General features: G+C 46.9%; 1 pseudogene; it reads right to left on the bottom strand.

Annotated features, from left to right (window-relative positions):
- Positions 1–934: 934 nt before the first annotated feature.
- On the bottom strand, positions 935–17,836 carry LOC102858290 (annotated as a pseudogene).
- Positions 17,837–18,707: the final 871 nt, after the last annotated feature.

The raw sequence follows: 18,707 nt of genomic DNA, 5'->3' as shown, positions 1-18,707 counted from the left end.
TTGCGCTCCTGGGCACCAGTTGGGGCAACTTTTCCAAGAGCATCTGGGAGGTCTGAGTCAAGTCCTCAGGGTCTCAAGGTCCCGTGGAGCTTTGAACAAAAGGCAATTTCCAGGGAACAGCCTGGCCAGGGATGCACTTTGGTGCCAGAGGCGCACGGCTCTGCCTTGGTTGGGGAAAAAGCATTTGGGCCCGTCTCCATGCCCACGGAGAAGACTCTGGGGGAGGTGAGGGGCTGGGGAGGGAAGGGGACGCCTGGGGTCGGAAAGGCTGAAGAGCCGCGCCAGAGGCTGTGCGCGCTGCGCTGCTCCGTGTGCGCACCGCTGAGGGCTGTCTCCTCCTCTTTTGGCAAGTGGGACCTCTGAGTGCGCAGATCAGCTTTCGACTATCACCAGCCCGGCGGGTGAGCGCGCGTGAGCGCCAAGGGGGGCGCAGGACCCTTGCGACTTCAACTTCTTCTCCTCGGACCCCGGCCCTGCCCTGCCCGGCGGCGTCCAGCCGTCCTGCCGGCCCCGACGGGATGCGTGCGGCCATGCTCCCCTTTGCGTGCTTCTGGACACTTTTGAGAGGTAGGTGCCACCTTCTCCTCACCCGTTCGCCGCCTGAGGTGGGAGGGAGGGAGTTCACCGTCTGATTTCACCTGAGGTGCCCTGGCCTGGGCAGCCTGCGCTCCCTTCTCCACTTCCACCTGGCCGCCACCTGCCACGCCTCCACAGTGTCCAAGTTCCTAAGCGCAGCCAGAACTTCACACCCAATAACAACGCCCCCTCCACCAGCGCATCCCTGGAGGCCTCCAGATCCAGAATGATGAGACCTCAGGAAGATGCGGAAGGAACCGGCCCACTGAGGCCCTGCCTGTTAAGGGGCGGGCCCCAGGTCATTCTCACCTAATGTGTGAGATGTCTGCCCCGCCTCTCTGTGCCTCGCCCTAAGGGTTCAGGGACTGGCTGGGGAGATGGGGGCGGCATGCACAGTGACTGTATGCCCAGGCCGGTGCCCTGTGGCCTGAGAGAAGGGGCAAAGGGAACCCACAGCCCCTGGCAACAGGAGATGCTGCACTTAAAGGGCTCAAGGCCTGGCCACTGGCCTCTTGGGGACAGAAGTGGTCTAAAACCTCTACAGATATGTCTGACCAGCGGGTGTGTGCGTATGGTTATCACTGGTGACCAGGACAGTGACAAACAGGGCCCCGGCTCTGCGCCATTCCCAGACATGATGGCAAGTGAAGAATCCCAGCTCAGTCTCTTGCTTCTGTCCACCTGTATGGACTGGGCAGGCACGTCCACGAGCTGCCTTAGCCTCTGCCTTCCCATCAGCCAAATGGGCTGAGGAGTCGTCACTCTCTCTGGGCGTTTTGTGATGATTAGCGGAGGGACCGCAGGGAGGCATGGCACACTGCCCAGCTTAGAGCAAGTGTCCATGGGCCCCAGGTGAACGTTGTGGGGCCACAGGCCCTGCACCAAGACATGCCTGCCCTGGAACCAAGCCCTTGCTTGCTGGCTCTTCTCAGTCACAATCCTTTTTTCTCCATCCAACATTTCCAGCAAGACACTGCGAGACCAGAGCTATTGGGGGGTGGGGGGTGGGGGGGTGCATTTGAGGGCTGCTCTCGGCCATAACTGGAGAACAGAGGTCACCCAGCTGTCGCCGGCCTCAGGGTCCCCCCTCAGTGTGGGAATGTAGCAGGACAGCCTCTGTAGATGGGGCAAGGCGGACAGGAGAGGGGCATGGGGCGCTGAGGAGGCCGAGAGAAGGGGTCTGTGTCTGCTGGAGGGGGCTGGGATTGAATGGCCATTCTCTCTCCCTCCTCCCTGAGCCCCTCTGTCCAGCAGGAGTGGGACCTTCAGGATCAGCAGCGATCCAGACTCCAGAGCCGAGGTCCCGGTCACAGAGCAAGACTGTTGTCTTTGGCAGGCCCTGGGCTCCACGCGGTGCCAATCCAAGCACTGCAAGTCAGTGCGGCTGCTCCAGGGGTCCTGCGGCTCCTCGCTGGCGACTGTCTGCACAATAAGCCAGAGAGACAGGCAGACTCCCTGGGAGAGAAGCCTGGTGGGGTGGACTTGAGCAGAGGGGCCACTCCAGAGCCCCCTGACTCCTTGCCACTGTCTGAGCCTTCTCTGCCCTGGCCCGGGTACCGCTTCCTAGTCTAAGGCCTCGTCGCCCCAGCTGCGTCTCCGGCAGGGAGAACCCTCAGCTTCGGTGAACAAAAACAGAGCCCAGCTCACACTCAGGTGGCGTGGAGAGCACCGGAGCTGAGGTTCTGTCTCTGGCTTCCAGAAGCTTTGTGGCATACAGAAGCCGTGTGTGCATATGCAGGCACGCCCATGCACACACCACACACTCACACATCAGGTGACCTGGTCTCCAGACCCCCCGGGCAGTGGGGCCTGGTCATCCATCTCGCTCTCAATGGTCAGCAGCCCACTGTCTCTGCTCGTCCCTCCTTGTGACAAGTGTCTGCCAACAGGGTCCCCTGGGAATGCCGTCCCCTGCCTGCTCTGCGAAGGCCAGGTCACTGTGCAGCTGAATCTAACTCAGCTTGCTGGTGGCCATGCACCAGGGCCTCTGTCCTGGTCACCCGGATGGGTAGATCTTGTTTTCCTTCCTCTGGGTAGTTAGAGCTGTCGAAGGCGCCGTGTATGTAGTTTGTGCCCCGGATGTGAATTGTTCTCACTTGTTCGCCCTCCCTCCCACGGTGGACTGGAACAAGGCTGTGGGTGCGAACAGTTACCCGCACAAGCCAGGCATCCCCCCAGACCCTGGCGGGCGGGGTGCTCCCTGCTCTGTTACTGCCTTCCATGCTTGGTTCCCACCACAGCAATTTCGGGTTTTCAAAAATCTCCTTACTCGACAGCTTGTGCTTGTTGGGGAAAATGAGAAACCATGGCCTTCCCTCCCCCAAGCCCCCTTGCCTGTTATTTTTTCTTTTTCATTCTCAATTCGGTCCCACTTCTGTCTTGAGCCATGTCCTCTGAGACGACGCATTATCGGTCAGAAATAGATTAAGTGGAACAAAATCACAGGTCAGTCCGTAATCAATTAGTTGTTGGTTTGGGGCTCCATTTGGAAGTAGAGTAAGAACAGATGAGCAAATGAACTTCAATACACTGGTCTGAAAACCAAGTGTGAATAGATCAGCAAAGGAATGAGTTATTTAAACAAAGGGAGTAATTGATGGGGACCCCCTCACAGCCAGCTGCTGCCTTTACAGCCGAGACTGTGCGTGCTAAATGACCAGCTCAAGGCAAATATGACAGCCTTGCTGCTTTTCAAACCACTGGGTGACAAGCCACTGGGAAGCCACACAGGGAGAAACACGTGTGCAGGGCACAGGAAATGAAGGGCCCTGAATGTCACAGCTCTCCTCCTCTCCAGGCTCCTCATATCTGTCTGTCCTTCCTTCCTGCTGTCTGAGCTGTGTTTTGGGGTAAACACTGCCCTTCTAGGTCTTGTTTGGGGGATCCTATTGAGGAACGCGCTCCCCTGCGGTGCAGTCATTCAATTGTTTGGTTGAAAGGTGATCCCCTGAGGTGGGTTCAGTTCCAGGTTTGAAGATTGTCTGGGAGTCACAGTCTCGGGGATCCCCCAGTTGCTATCAAACTAGTAAAGAAACCCTCATCGCTGTCAAATCTCTCTTTTTTTTTTTCTTTTAAAGTGACTTTTAGAAAGTTGCCATTTATCTAAGTTCTCGTTTAATTCTTTGTTCTTGTTAAGTTCCACTGAGTATGAACCAACTCATTGCGGACCCTCAGCAGCTTTGCAGAGGCTGTAAATCACATGGGATGAGATTACTCCTCTTAGTCCTGAGGGGCACCTGGTGATTCCAGCTGCACAGCTTTGAGTTAGTAGCACAATCTCTTACCCCTGGGCCATCGGGGCTCCATAAGTCTGGTCTTATTTACTATTCTTCATTTTGTCCTTTATTTCCTCCTCTGTCCAGACCTTTGATAATAAATGTGAACAGAGTGGTCAGTAGTGGTAACCGGACACCATTTGGAACAAGAAGAAACAAATTTACTTGTTGATTTATCAGTGCTTTTTACATATAAGAGAATAGCAGTTTTCTGTCTATATGTTGTTGTTGTTGTTAAGTGCCATCAAGTTAAGCATGATTCATAGTGACCCTATGAAAAAAGGACTTGAACTCTATTCTATAACTATCATCATTTCTCTAAGGTTCATAGAGTTTCCAAAGGCATGTTGCTTAGGAAGTGGATGCCAATCCTGCTTCCAAGCCAGTCTTAATCTGGGAGTTTCACCAAACCCTGTTCACCATAAGTAACCATGATGTCATTTGACATACCAGAAACCCAGTACAATTCAGTACAGCAAATTGGCAAACAAGAGTTGTACCTCTTAGAAGAATGTTCTTCCCAAACACAATTAAATTAATTAGGGCCCACAGGGAGGAGTGATAGGGAATGGCAAAGGACACACTGACAAAGAAGATTAATCAGAACTGGCTTTGACAAGCACTGTGGCATTTGGACAAGAACAAACTGGGAGGAGGTTAGAGAGAATAGTGCAACAATGAATGAATGGAAACCCAAAATCTCTGTAAAAGTTTATGAAAATTAATAAAATATAGGAAAAAAAAGACATTGAAATATATACTATGAAAAAAAAAAATTAATTAGGGCCCAACTGGCTTTTAAATACAAAGGCCCACCCACCAGGTCGTGATTGACTTAAACAAGAGGCTTCTAGCCCACAGGTGTTTGTTAGCTAAACCCAGAAAATCCAGTCAGCTCACACATGATTGTGAACTAAATAAAAAAACAAGTTTACTCCCAATTTTCAATGAAAATAAGAGAACTACCCACCAGAATTCAATTGCTTTACACATGACCCTCCATGAAGGGGATCTGAAATACAACCTTTGACCCCAGCAATTTTATGTCCACCATTGGAACGTGGTACGTAGTGGACTACAGGCAAATATGCATTTCCCCACCCAGAGGATAAGAAAGGGTCAGCTATTCATCCTGTAAATGAACACTTGTGGGAGGGGTGGGTGTGTGTGTGTGTGTGAGAAAGAGAGAGAGAGAGAGAGAGAGAGACCAGGAGCAGTGTGGAGAAGGATTGGGCCCAGTATGGAGGCTGAGGGAGAGCCTCAGCTGTGGATGGACCACTATCGGCATTAGCTGCAGTCAGCTGTCCATCTGCTCATGCTGAGCCCTGTCCAAGAACGACCCCATTTCCCCCTCAGTACTTGTGAGTGGCTAGGCACCGGCAGTCCATGGGACAGTCAGCATTCTTCACTCTCCTTCAGTCTACCTCGTCCATTGTCCAGCTTTCACATACATAAAAGACAATTGACAATGTTATGGTTTGGGGTCAGGCACACCTTGGTCCTCAAAGTGACATCTGTGCCCTTTTAACACTTCTGGAGCAGGTTTGCCTAGTGCAATGGGCCATTTGATTTTTGACTGTTGCTTCCATGAGGGCTGGTTATGGATCCAAGGAAAGTGAAATCTTTTTCATATTTTCTCCGTTCATTATGGTGCTACTGATTGGTAGAGCAGGGAGCATTTTTGTTGTCTTGAAGTTGGGATGTAATCCATCTGAAAACTAGTTTTTTAACTTATTCCTCTTCACTTTCAACAAGCATGGTTGTGTCATCTACAGGCTGCAGGCTTTTGAAGAGTCTTCCTTCAATCCTGATTTCATGTTCTTCTCCATAGTCCTCAGTATCTAGATTGGATTTCTTGCCCAGCAATAAACCATGCAATATCCTCCCGCCATATAGACACTCATGAGCACAGTTAAAAGTTCTCAAATCCCATTTTTCAAATGTTACCCACACTTTACGATCCACACAGCCCGATACCCTTGTGTAGACAACAAAGTGTTGCATAGTCAGTAAACGTCCTTCTGTCCTTCTGCTCATTTTGTCAGGACTCGTCTGATATCAGTAATGACGTCTGTCTTCCCACTTCCTCCTAAGTACCCAGCTAGAATTCCTATCTGTTTTGTCGAGGTGCAGCGGAAACATGAAAAATCATTCTTTTTAGTAAGACGTGTGTGTGTGTGTGTGTGTGTGTGTGTGTGTGTGTGTGATATTAATAATTTTGTGTGATAATTTCCACACTCTTAGACCATTTTCCTTTGAAATGAGCATAAATATGGATCTCTTCTAGTCAGTTAGTCAGGTAGCTGTCTTACAAAGTTCTTGACATAGATGCATGAGCACACCCAGGGCTTGTTTTAACACATCAGTTGGTGCTTCATCGATTCCTGTAGTCTTGTTTTCTCCAGTGCCTTCAAGGCAGTTTGGAGTGCTTCCTTCAGTACCACTGGTTCTTGGCCACATCCTACCTGCTGAGATGACTGAGCGTCAATCAATTCTTTTTGCTACCATGACTCTGTCTTCTTTTACTGTTTTCTGCCTTGTTCGATATTATGGTTTTAGAATCCTTAATGTTTGCAACTTAAGGTTTGAATTTTTTTCTCTTCACTTTCTTCAGCTTTAGATATGCCAAGAGTGTTTTCCCTTTTGTTTTCTAACTCCAGGTCTTTGCATATTTCATTATAAGACTTTGTTTTGTCCTCTCAAGCTCTCCTTTGAAATCTTCTGTTTACTTCTCTGCATGATCATGTCTTTCATTGGCTTTACTTCTCTGCCTAACAGAGCAAGTTCCAATTGTCAGATTGCTTGCGTTCTGGTTTTTTCTTTCTTCGTTGTCTTTTTTAACAACTTCAATGCTGTGTTCATATGTGATGCCTTTGATGCCATCCCATACCTCTTGTGCTTCCTCATCTCTAGTGTTCCCCAGGAATGCATAAAATCTATTCTGGAGATGGTCTCTAAGTTCAGGTGAGACAGATTCAAGCTGAAGGAGGCCTGATGGAATAGTTACTAAAGAGTTTGACATTTAACCATCGGAAAAAGAGTCGGCAGGCTATTTCTGCCCTGATTCACACCCTTTGAAGACATATGGTTGAGTGGACACTGTTTACAGGAACACTGGGTGTTGGAACTGAGTTTGGGAGATACTCAAGGATTAGAATTTTGCTCCTTTGCACTGGTTTTTATTTTCTTCGGCTTCAAGTTGGAGCAATTGGTGGTCTGTTCCTCAGTCAGCCTCTTGTACTGACTGATTCCACAGATATAATGGCTTTGGCGGCTGAATAATTCATCCAATGAGGTCTTCATTTGTAATCACCATTTATATTATTGAAAAAAAGTGTTTGCAATGAATAAATTACTGGTTTTGCAAAATTCTACCATGATCTCCAGTACAATTTCTATCACCACTGCTCTGTTTTCCAGCTAGTGATTAATCTTCTCCAGAAATTATCAGGGTATTTTGGTTGCACCTTTGATCAATGTCACGCTTCATGACTAGGTAAACCTCTTCCATTTCTTCATCTTGATATTAGTGGCTAGTGCAGACATTTAATAATATATAGTTACATAAGCTGGCCTTCTTTGTTGGTATGTGGATGCTGTCCTGTGACTGGTAGCACTGCACCTCGGAGAAGCTAGATACTGAAATGTTCTTTATGACAGTAAAGGTGATGCTACTCCTTTTCTTTTTTTTAATTTAGGTTGTTTATTTTTCATTTCCATGAACATCTACAGAGATTTGGGGATTCCATTCATTCATTGTTGCACCCTTCTCCCCGCCGACCCCCCCCATGCTACTCCTTCTCAAATTGTCATCCCCAGAAGAACGGGCCACATATCTGATTGAAAGTGGCCAGTATCACTCATTTCAACACACTGATGACTAAGCAGTCCGTCTCTATTCATTCCACTCCATTCCCTTCCCTTCCCTTCCCTTCCCTTCCCTTCCATCCCATTCCATTCTCAATGACTTTTGATTTTTCTAGTTCTCATACTTCATTCTACATTCCGATGCTTACATATTTGTAGCTGTTTCTCTTCATTTCCGTGTTCTCCTCATCCCTTTATGAGGTGTTTTGACGCAGTGGTTGCAGTAACAAGCTTTCAGTTGTGAGGACGGTGTAAGCCCGGGTGAGATTCTGATCCATGCACAGTGCTGGTGTGAGTCTCCTGGAGGGCACCTAACACCAACATACGGACTCACTCAGGACAGTACCCAGGAGGCTTGTGCAAATGTAGAGAGGATCAGAAATCCCCTCCTCCTGTCACTAAGTTGTGTTTCATGGTGTGGATGAGGGCTGTGCGTGGTGGTCAGGAGTGAGGGAACTACACTGAAGTCCCGGATACCTGCAAACTAACCAGCTAGCTAGTTAACTAACTGGCTGACTAACATCCAGGGCATCCTGGCAGGGGAGCGTCGCCACTCTTTTCCTCTTTGCACACATGAGTAGACTGAACTTCTATGGCTGGTAACCACATAACTAAGTGCTGTGGCTGTAGCGTCCACTTGGAGTCAGCTAAAGCAGTGCCCACACTCTCAGACCCACTTTTGGCTACTCCCCAGATTCGCTGTGCTTTGGAAAGTTGGCGCTGGTCTCCCGAGGCCTCCATGTTGAATTACAGAAGAAGGAGAAGGACGGCGGCCGCTCCCGGCCTTCCCTTTCGTGTCTCGCAGGCAGCCCTCCTCACAGCTCGCTAGATCTGGATGTGTTTAGCTTGGAACGCCTCGTGACCAGAAGGAAAGGAAGTGACTTGTCCTGTGAAATATACAATTAAGGTTGTTTGAACGTGTGTTTTTGGTGGTGGCGTGTGGTTTTCTAGACAGTTTGAAACTTAAGTCTAGTGGTTGGCCCGCCAGCTTTGACCAAATTCTGATGGATTCCAAGTTCCTTAACAGCAGCCCACGGGGTCCTGAAATGAAAACCAACATGCCAAGAAGGGCAGTGCTGAGCTTTGACAGCCGGCAACGTCTGGCATCTTCCCCTCAGTCTCGTGGAACAGACCTGCCTTTATGATCTTCACTTCATTGAGCTTTGCAGATGTCGAGTCTTTCGGCGCCATTTTTCCAGCATATCCTCACTTCGAGTTCTTATGTCCCATTTTGGTCCTTCTCTGTCGATTTGCTGAACAGAGGTAACTCGTGGTTGCTGTGAAGCTGAACACTGTGATCCTGATGTCTCAAATGTGATACTGGTCACCCATGGTGGACAGTGTTGGGTGGAGCTCCCTGATTAAAACAAGCTTGGAAGCAGGAGTGGCATCCACATCTGAAATGGCTTGCCTCCGGAAACCCTATGAACCTGGAGAAATAATGAAAGTTATCCAAGTGTTCAGGTCTTTCATTCATAGGGTCACTATGAGTAGCCTGCCACTCGACGGCACTTAACAACAACAACATAGAACTGAAGATGTTTTCATCACGTTATCGCACCGTCCATAGAATACAAGCCATTGCCATCACATCAATCCCGATTCCCAGAGACTTGCCACTGAGTTTCTGAGAAGACAGCCTTGTCTCTCTCCTGAGGAGCAGAGGGTGGACTGGAACCATCCTTGAAAAGATACCCACTAATGAAGGACAGAACTGACAGCTGGCTGACGAGGAAGGTAGCAGGAAAAGAATCAACGCCTTTGAACTGTGACGTTGGAGATGAGTACTGAACATCGCACGGGCGGCCCAAAGCACAGACCAGACTGTCCTGGAGGACAGCGACCAGGGAGCTTCTGAGAAGCAAGGATGGTAAAATGTCATCTCACACGCTTTGGGCACGTTGCCAAAACGGGTCAGTTCTTGGAAAAAGACATCATGCTGAGAAAGATGTAAAGTCAGAGAGAGAGAAGAGCTTCGGCAGGATGGACTGAGGCCGTGCCTGCAGTAATGGGCTCGTGGGGTGGCGCAGGAGAGGGCACGGCCTGGGTCTGTTGGGTATCAGGTCATTAGGAGTCATACTCGACTCGCTGGCACCTCACCACACGTGGAGGCCTTCGATTCAGAGACTGAAACTCCCGCCTCAAAACAGCTAGCCCGCAGGCAGCATCTGATTACAACGTTGTCTCTCTAAACAAGCTTCATTACCGAGCAAGACACTTCTGAAGCCGGGCGGCATTGTCTCTGCCTGGCTGACCTTGTAAGCTATTGAACTGGAAAATGTGGTTTGCATTGTAGGGCCTCATAATAATGTATTTTTTTTTAAACAAGAGACTTTTCCATTGCAAATGAAACAAAGGACACCATATTTAGCACAAAGAACTCCTCCATCTATTTTGAAACATAATTTTCATTAGGCGGTATTTTCACCATAATAGGGATTTTTACTTTATTTAAAAAAAGAAAAGTGTTTCTCCCTGCACCTCCACCAGGCACATATATTTATGTCTCTTCCTCTGTTAAATGAAAGAGAAAAGTCTGGGAAGACACTCACAGCTTGCATGGTCTTAGCTCAAGAGGAGTGCTATGAGGAATTCTGCTCCTCCTGTGTTCAATTTTTTTTAAAACAAGTAAGAATACAGCAGGCCTCGTTCTGTTGTGTTTTAGGGACATTGCTGTTTTTCCCTTACAAATTAAAGGTTTGTGGCCACCCTGCGTTGCGCAAGTCTGTTGGCACCAATTTTCCAACAGCATGTGTTCACTCAGTATCTTTGTGTCACCTTTTGGTCATTCCAGAAATATTCCAAACTTTTCCATCCCGCTGCTGCACAAGTAGTGACATAATGCAGAGGGCGTGGAGCTGCTAACTCGAAGAGTGAGTCCGCCTGGCAGTTCGAAGCCACGAGCAAGCAGCTTTCCAGAGGCCAAAGGTGGGCAGTCTCCTCCCATGTGATTTACAGCTTCTGAAACCAATGGTGGCTCAGCCTCCCCTGCGTTAGTTCCAACTCGAGGCAATGAACTGAGCTCACTGCAGGCTCAACGCTGTGCTTGTGAGTGCCAGTGAGTTCACTGCAATTCGTAGCGACGCTATAAACACCACATGGCAACCCTCACCTACCCTGCGCTACACCCACAATCTCCACTCGGCTCGAAGCCGTCGCTGCAGTGTCAGCCCACCTCGTTGAAGAGCCCCTCTCTCTCTCACCCTCTACCTTTCGCAGCGTGTCTCTCTCTCTCTCTGAGGGCAGTTCCTCCTGAACATATGGCCCAAGTGTGTGAGATGATGTGTCACCGTCCTTGCCTCTAAGGAGCACTTTTTATTGCACGTGGAATAGACATCAAGAATGAAACCACCAAGCCCACTGTTAGAGTCTGTCCTGACCCTCGGCGACCCTCCCTCCATCAGGTTCCAGAGAATGCAAATCTTAACAGGAGCAGACTGCCTTAGCTGCCTCCTGTGGAGCAAACTAGGATAGATTCGAACCGCTGGCCTGACTGAATCACCACCAAACCATACTCACCGTCGTCATGTTGTTCCTGACTCGGGGTGACCCGCCATCACGTTTCTGAGGCTGCCCATCTGTAGAGGAGCAGCTGGTGGATTTGAACTGTCCATTTTTCAGTTAGCAGCTGTGGTCTGGAAGTGACCTTGCAATATCCCCAGGGTCCCTCTCTACAGGGGAAACTGTTAGAGTCGGACTCAATAGCATTGCCTCCTTTTTCTGGGTCTGAAAACCCGGGTTTTGCCAGGTACTGTTACCATGTTCCCATCACTCATTTTTGGTGGGAGATATTTGCATTTTCCAGGAAGGACCAGTTTGTGAAGAAGGACGTCATGCTTGGAAGTGTGGGAGGTCAGCACAGGGGAGGAAGACGCTGGATGAGACGGATTGACACTGTGACTATGGCAACGGGGACAGGTGTGTCATAGACAGTGAGACTGGCTCAGGACAGGGCAGGGCTCGGAGCCACTGCTCATAGAGTCGCTATGAGTCATGGTCAACTTGATGGCATGTAACAACAATTTGCGTTTTCCTTCTCTGTCAGTTTCCACCTCACTCACATTTCACTTTTCATGGATTTGACCCTCTGGTTCTAGCTAAAGAGGTAATTTAAGTTTTCTGCAGTCTTTTTTTAAAAACAAAAACAACAACAACAAAAAACCCAGAAAACAACCAAACAATAAAGTAAGAATAAGTGAAATTATTTTAATTATATATTCTGCTATTATTCAACATGTAATCAATATTAAAAATTCTCTAGCTAACACTCTTTTTCAAGACTCTGGGACCTGGTATGGGTATCTTACCTTTCAACCTATCCCATTTCAGATGAAAATGTTCATCAAAAACAGTGTTTCATAATCTCTACAGTGAAAGAAAGGACATGTTCCAAGCCAAGTTGTTGCAGATGGACTTTAAAATTTTCCAATAAGTGGAATGAGTATTAGATTTTCAATTCAAGAGGCATAGTTTGGTTTAAAGATTAAACTTTGGGTGTGTTATCAGGAAAGACCAGCCCCTGAAAGGGACATCACGCTTAAGAAAGGAGAAGGTCAGAGACAAAGAGAAGAAAGTTCCAGGAGCTGGACGGACACCGTGGTGGCCACAGTGGGCTCTAGCACAGTGGCGACAGTGGAGGAAGAGATGGCAGAAAAGACAGAGGGAGGAAGAGGGAGATGGCATAGTGTTAAGAAGCTGCGCTGCAATCCCAAAGGCATATGGTTCAAGTCCATCAGCTGTTCAATAGGAGGACGGACAGTGTCCTTCCATGTGATTTACAGCTTCTGAAAACCCACTGGAGGGTCAGCTCTGGGTAAGTTCCAGCTTCATGGTCCACAACAACAATAAGAAGGGCTTCTAGGGCTTTGGGAGAAAGTCCTGATTTCCTCCAGGTCCCAGCCAGGCCTCCAAACCTGCTCAGAGGCAGCCCCCAGCCTGTGGCCCTGCTCCCCTGTGGGCATAACCTAGCTGACCTTGAACTTGCCCCCTTACCCTCTCTTCTGGGTCTTTTTACATGTCATCTAGCTGTTCCAAAGGTCCCACCCCAGTGCCCCGTGCCACTTCCCCAGATCTCCCAACTTCAGGTGAGCCGTGGCTCTTCCACATCTCCACAGTCCTGGTGTGTCTGCATTCCTCATTCTGTTCTCACGTGTGAGATAACGGAACGTCTGTCTCCCCATCTGCGTCCCTGGGGACAGGGCCAGGCCGTCCTGCTCACTATGCAGCTCCTGCCCCAGCCCACTAGGATGGTAAACACAGCCCTGGATGGGCACCCACCGCCCACTCTGTGCCTGACATGATTCATCAGAGTCTCTCCCAGGCGGGACCTGAGCCTGCCGGACGCAGCGACCCCCTCTCCTCCTGGTCTGTGTCTGTCCCACGCCTGACCTGGGCCTTGCTCAGGTTAGAGCTGAATAAAAGCAGTAATTACATACACTGAGCTTTCCACTCAGCATTCAGAAAACCAACCTGAACTCATTAACCTCGGGGAAGCAAGACTGAATAGAAATGACCCCTGCCCTAGCCTGCTCATAAAAATAGTCATAAAATGCGGGCGTAGCTCTACCCCCCAGCACACCAGCCCGCAGGCGCCTCTCTGCAGCCATCTGTCCCTGGTCCTCCCTGCTGGCGCCAGACATAAGTGATGGGGGTGAGCAGAGGTGTGGAGGGCCGGCTCCTGTGCCCAAGGTCACGCACAGCAAACTTGGAGCAGGTGTTGCTGGACCTGTCACAGCTGAGGACATTAGCCAGGGTGCCATGCCATTGCCAGTGACAAAGTTACTCGCTTCTTGTTCCATCTTGTGTCTGGGATGGTGAACACAGGCCAGAAACCACACACAGAGACTTCACGGCCTTACTCTTCACATCACGGAGCTCCAAGGTGGAGGTGTGCGCTGCAGACAGCCGCTCCTCGCTGTGCCCGGCAACTGTCCTTCTCCGGCAACTGTCCTTCCCCGTCGTCGTTTACTCTCTGCGTAGCACTCCCCACCCCCACCCCATCTGTCAAGCTACCAAGAGGTAGCTTGACCTACCTCTCTAACAAGTCTTGGGTTCTGTGTAAACCTCTCCCCATTGAGGAAGTGTGAAGAGGGCCTCCTGCATTCTCTTCCCAAAGCTTGAGGACTTAGACCTTTACATTCAAGTGTTTAACCCACTGAAATTGCGTCAGGGTTATCGTGTGAGGAAGAATCCAAATTCTTCTCCAGGTGAACAAGTGTCCCATTGCACGGAGCAGCAGCCCGCTATATGTGAAGCTTACAGATTTCATGAGTCGGCATCTAAGGCCCTATTCAGTTCTTTTGATCCATTTAGTTGTCTCTTTAATGTAAGCAAAGTGTCAGCCTCCACATCCCAGAGATCAGAAGAACTAGATGGTGCCCCACTACTACTGTCCATCACTGAGCAGGACCCCAGGAGGCTCTGGACAGGACGGGAGGAGATATAGAAAATTCATAATCACACACAAGACCAACCTTGCCAGTCTACTAGAGCCTGGTGAGCGCCTCAACACGGGCTCTAAGACATCTTTCAGCCCTGGTACTGAACCCACCTTTCAGATCTGGAAACCTGGGGATCCCCTTGTGGTCCAACAACAGAGAAACCTATAAATGAGCAATCCTCATGAGAAGCATATGCCTCAGAACATGAGGCCAAAATGAAGCATCTGGCCCCACACGAAGTTCAGAAGGCAGGAGAAGCAGGGAAGCAGGACAGATGGGTACAAAGAGCTGGGGAGAAAGAGCTGCTAACAACCAGAGAATTGCACCGAAGGCTACAAAACAGAATGTGTGGAATGCTGAGTAGAAAATTAATTTGCTGTGTAAACTTTCACCCAAACCACAATAAATTTTAAAAAGAAAAGAAAATGTTCCAATGATTCTTGCTTTCAGTAAATCTTGATCTCTGCAGGACATGTCCCATATCTTATTCTTAATTCAAGAGTGTCTTGCTATTCTGACACCTTTGCTCTTTCGTATAAATTTATAACCATCCTGTCAAGATCCTGAAATATTCAAACAACTTCTCGGTATTTTGGCCGAAATTCATTGTGTCTATAGATCTGTTTGGAAAGAGCAAACATCTTTATAAGGAGCCCTAGTGATACAGTGGTTAAATAATGTCAACCTAAACGTCAGCAGTTCAAACCCAATGGCTGTCTATTGGACAAAGATGAACTAACTCACTCCCATGTAACTTCATCGCGGCTGTTGTTGCTGTTGTTAGGTGCTGTCTCATTGGCTCTGATGCACAGTGACTCAACAACAGAACGGACCCTGCTCAGTCCTGCATCCCCCCACCATTTCTACCTCGCTTAAGCCATCTCACCGAAAGCCATCTTCTCTTTTATAGACCCTTACGTTGCCAAGCACAAGTCCTTCTCCAGGGACTGGTCTTCCCAGATGACAATTCCAAAGTATATGAAAGGAATTTCCACTATCCTTCCAAGAGAGATTTGTTTGCTCTTTCTGCCAGGATGGGAGTCCGTGGTATATTAGATATTCTTCACCAAGACTGTCATTCAAAGGCAACCGTTCTTCATTGTCCAGCTTTCACACGCATATGAAGCAGATGAAAGTACCATGGTTTGGGTCAGGAACATCTTGGTCTTTAAAGTCACATTCTAACTCTTTAGAACGTAAGAGATTTACAGCCTTGAAAATGCTAATAGAGCACTTCTACTGTGTCCTTTGGAGTCAATATGAGTTGAGGTGGACTCAGTGGGAGTGGATTTTCTACAGTTTTAGACATCTTTTTAGATTGACTATTTGTATGTATACCACGAGTTGCAGGTGACTCATGGGCACATTAACAAAAACAACAACACGTATGTCTCATTTTCTCCTTTTCTTCTTTATGACCTTGTCAGCCACTCAGTGTTAGGGTGATTTGGTACCTTGGGTGTGGTAGGTGGTTGGTATCAGTTCTACCTCCTGGCGATCCCAAGTGTGCAGAACAGAATTGCTCCGTGGGCTTTTCAGAACGGTGACCTTTCAGGAGTAGAATCAGGTCTGACTCCTGAGGCACTTCTGGGTGTTGAACCACCAATGTGCCACTTAATAATTCAGTAACCACTTAACCTTTCGTGTCAACCAAGGGATTGTTTATTTACTGTCTTCTAATGGAGCTTTGTAGTGCTCCAAGGATGTCTTGCATATCTTTGTTATTTCTTTCTAGAAGTCTTATGCATTTTACTACTTCTGAAAATGGTAACTGACTGTTTATTCTATTTTTTACTCGTAAGAATATAGTTGATTGTGTGATTTGATTTCTTTTACCCGGCTGTCTTGCTAAACACTCTAATTATTTGTAATAATTAGTGAATTCTTTTTTCTGTAGAGACAATCATATTACTTACAAAGAGTGACAACTGTATTTTTTTTTTCTTTTAATCCTCTACCTTTTATTTCTTCTAGTTGTTTTCTTGCTAGAACCTTTAAGAAAACAGTGGGGTGGAAAACCCAATATTCACTTCTGTAGTTATTGCTGTTGGTGCCATCAAGTCAGAACCAATTGTTAGCTGACCATCCAGGGGGGTTTTCAGAGGCAATTAATCACATGGGAGGAGATATCAGGCAAAGTAACTGGTGGATTTTAATCACCTACCTTTGGGATTGCAGCACAGCTTCTTACCACTCGTCCACCAGAACTCCTACTTCTCTGGTAGTTCAGTGGTTAAGTGTGAGGCTGTTAATCAAACGTCTAGTGATTGGAACCCACCAACCACTTCACAAGGGAAAGATGGATCAATTTCTTCAGAAATCTTATTCTAGTCTGGGAAATTCTAGGCTGTCCTGTGGGTTATTGTAAGTTGGGATCAGTTCAATGGAAACTGGTTTGGCTTGGTTGGCTTGGCTTGGTTGGTTTGGTTTGGTTTGGTTTGGTTTGGTTTGGTTTGGTTTGGTTTGGTTTTGTGTTCCACCAAAAACCAAACCCACTAACATCAAGTCCGTTTCAACTAATGGAACTGTCCATTTTTATGGGAGAAGACGTGATATCCATTTTTATGGGAGAAGATGTGCTGTCCATTTTTATGGAAGAAAACTTGCTGTCCATTTCTATGGGAGAATACTTGCTTCAGTGATGGTAGTATCCTCTCTCCCTTTTAAAATGAGTAACATCTTTATTTTTTACACTTAGTGGCTGATGAAAAACCATAACTAATAGTATTTTTTTAGTCCAGCAACTTAATTGAAAAGTATAATTGCATTTACTCATTAAATTCTAATTAAGTTTTCTAAGACACAATTTGAAAATACATAGCATGCATGTTTAATTTCAGTACAATGGCTTCAAGATCAAGTGTATCAGTTATCTGTATCAAGGCTAGATTACAACTTACCAGAGTCTTCATCATCACCATCATCATCATTTCATGTTTCCTTTTCAATGCATTTGATGGTTCAAAGGCATTATTTTATGATGATAACAACAATCATATTAGTGGTAATGAGAATATTTCTGGACCAAGTTAATGACGGGTTAGTTAAGAGCATTCTGAACTGATGATGTTGCCGGAACTGACGCCTTGCTGAGGATTGTGAAGTGGGCATTTGTATTATACTTCGTTGCCCTGTAAGGGACGTTGGCGTTCTTACTTTGGTTCAAACCGAAATGGTTTGTAGGGTAGGGACATCTGGTATGAGCATGCTGGTCTGCTAGTAACTGAACCAATACTTAGCCTTGGGGACTGTTACTCTTCCTGGAGTAGCAAACGTCATTTTCGGTATGGACTTAAGCCTATAGTTTGGAGTGGTTATGCATTACCTATCAGGTATCAATTTAGGACCTGGACATGGTTTGATCAATGGCAAAGGGGTTTTATTTCTTCACCTTGAAATAACTAATTTAAAAAAATCTCTCCAGAGAGGAAAGGATTGATGGGCATAACACTGGATTGTCAATTGAACATCAACTTCACCAACAGCTGCTTTCTTCCCATGGCTTGAATAAACTTTTGCACCATCTAGAATTGCAGTCACATGTCAAAGGTCAAACACCAACATCTGATTTATAGCTCTTGGCTCCTATTGTCTCACGTCCGCACCCTTCAGGATTTGAGTCATCATCTGTGCACCTTTCAGCATGCTCTTGGGAGAAGTCCTCTTACCAGATTCCATAACATCCTGTGATCAGAATTCTTTAGCAAAATCACCTGCTTTGATGTATTCCAGGCCTGCTCTTCATCCTGCCCTTTGACCTAGTGCACCAAAAGAATGAATGTTCTGCATGCACTCATTCTTCTTATTCTTAATCTCAAAAGTTCAGTATTTTACCATTAAGACTATTCTTTAATGTATATATTTTCCCTAATGCCCTTAATGAATATAAGAATAGTAAAAATTTGGCGAGCTCTGGTGGCCTAGTGGCAAGAAGCTGCACTGCAATCCCAGGGGTGTGCGGTTCAAATCCACCAGATGCTTTGCTGGAGAAGGAGGAACCATCTCCTCCTGGACCAGTCAAATCTGATTTGACGGTACACACACAAATAATAAAAATTAAAAAAAAAAAGAATAGTAAAAATTCTTTCTCTTTTGACAAGATTTTGTCTTGTAATTGTGGGTAGATGAGTGTGGGGGGTTTTTTGGAAGTCTTTCCTGTATCTATGGAGTCTATTACATGGTTTTTCTTTTTTCATAGATTATTCTGATGTTCAACACTATTGTATTGTTGAGGTAGACTGAACATGTACATGAGGCATTAGGTTCTTATACACTGTTACATTCCTTTTGCTAACATTTTATTTAGGACTTTTGCTAACATAATGAAATTGGTCTATAATGTTCTTTTCTCATAGTGGCCTCAATTTCTCTTTCTCCCCCTGTCTTCACATTCTCCCAGAAGGTTTCAGGGTCAGACTCTAGAGAAGAATCCTGAGACAAATGGGACAAATGCAGAAGATAATCTAAAATTCTCATGGAACCTTGACTTTAGGATCTATGGAAGTTGCATGAACCCCTGAAACTACTCCTGTGAGGAGATTTTTTTTTA

The sequence above is a fragment of the Elephantulus edwardii genome, unplaced genomic scaffold, assembly GCF_000299155.1.
Source record: "Elephantulus edwardii isolate Elephantulus edwardi_28Jun2011 unplaced genomic scaffold, EleEdw1.0 scaffold00193, whole genome shotgun sequence".
Lineage (NCBI taxonomy): Eukaryota > Metazoa > Chordata > Mammalia > Macroscelidea > Macroscelididae > Elephantulus > Elephantulus edwardii.
This window is presented reverse-complemented; position numbering and strand designations above follow the sequence as displayed.